Source organism: Bidens hawaiensis, unplaced genomic scaffold, assembly GCF_021521415.1.
Source record: "Bidens hawaiensis isolate Kalapana, Puna unplaced genomic scaffold, B.hawaiensis_p1.1 tig00049244_1, whole genome shotgun sequence".
NCBI classification, from domain to species: Eukaryota; Viridiplantae; Streptophyta; class Magnoliopsida; order Asterales; family Asteraceae; genus Bidens; species Bidens hawaiensis.
In genome coordinates, this window is record NW_027498825.1 from 42,318 (window position 1) to 43,986 (window position 1,669).

General features: G+C 39.9%; 1 pseudogene; it reads right to left on the reverse strand.

Moving 5' to 3' along the window:
* Nucleotides 1-478: 478 nt before the first annotated feature.
* On the reverse strand, nt 479-937 carry LOC143597916 (ethylene-responsive transcription factor ERF008 pseudogene; annotated as a pseudogene).
* Between the last annotated feature and the right edge of the window lie 732 nt (nt 938-1,669).

Here is a 1,669-nt window from a genome sequence, read left to right on the forward strand (position 1 = left end):
TGTGATTGAAGAAGTTTTATAAATTACTAACTTTATAACATTACTTTTATATAAGTCATAAGATGGTGGATAAGAAATCCCTCACACCCTCTCAATTGGATGATCCATTAATCCAACGAGACTTCCTCTCATGAAATCAAGTTACTGTTAACAGGGGTTGAATTAAAATTTAAATTTACAAGAATTCAAATTCAAAATGACAAAAGAAAAAGTGGAGCAAATTCACATTCAAAAGAACAAAAGATAATCCTTTTTCAGAATTTTCCCTTTCATTTTCCTTTCGGATAATAAGCACGTAATCCCTTCGGATTCTACCATCTCCATAGGCATAAACTAACCCGACCCGACCTACCAAATAATATTTATAAATTTAAAAGAAAGAGAGAGAGAGAGAGAAGCAGAACCCCGTCCGACCTTCAGAAACTAACACCGTCAACCCAAATATAAACAAACAACCTTTGTCGTCGTCATCTCACCGTTAAATTTCATCACTAGATTCTGGACTCGGATACGCATTCAAGTCCACCCGACCCGAATCTCTTTCCATCTCCGGCGAGCGATCGTTTTGGTAACGGTGGGCACCCGCAGCACCAACCTGGTGTTGCAGGGCGTCTACTTTAGCCCCGACCTCCGTCGCCATTTTTCTAACAAAGGCGGCGGAGATCTCACACACGTCCCCGTCGCCGTCTCCCACAACCCCAATCAAGTCAGGAAAATTCAGCCTGGCCGACGGACCGCGGAGATAAAACACCGCGGTGTCGTAGGCGCGGGCGGCAGCGACAGGGGACGAGTATGACCCCAGCCAGATTCGTGAGCGCTTGTTGGGCTCACGAATCTCGGCTACCCATTTTCCCCACTTCCGCATGCGGATACCCCTGTAAGGTTTTCCGCTGTTATTTGCTTTTGAGGAAGTGGTGGTGTGGCTGCGAGCACCCATGGTGAATTCGAGTTAGAAAAAAATGGTTGGGAGTACTGTGTATTTATGGAGGAAGATAACGAATGAGTTGTGCGTTGGCGGCTGTTAATGGGGCATGCTTGTCGAGTAGGCACAGCCGCTACGTTACTCTAATTTTCCTTTTCTTTTTCTTGCGGCTTTAAGATAAGCCTAAAACCTGGCCGACACCATATATACCAAATCGATATTTATATTTATAACCAATCCATATTTTTTAAACGGCCCATGCTTTGGATTGTAGTCAGACTAGTCTTCTCTGGTGTTAAATGAGTCGGTTTGACGGATTAAACCTAACACAAACTCAAAAAAACATGTCACACACATGGATGCAAAGAGAAATCTTTCTTTTTCAGGTGACACTAGTACGGGTCATTCAACTTGATAATGTTAATGTTATTTTGTTTCCTTAGAAATGATGTTTGTTTTGTTTTATATTTTTAAACTTTTGACATAAAATATTTAATCAGATTTAATTACGATTTAAAACATATTTTAAAACTTTTTAAATTACACAAGTCAACTCGTGAACATATCATATTGACCTCAACAGACTAGAGTATAGAGTAGCTAGATGTGTGTGTAGGTTTGACATAAACCGATACAAACGGGTATAACTTATATTTAAACTAACGAATATTTTATGAATTACGTGTTGTATTTTGTGTTATGTGATACTTTGTCCCATACACATAATACTAAAATTAACCAAGTAGT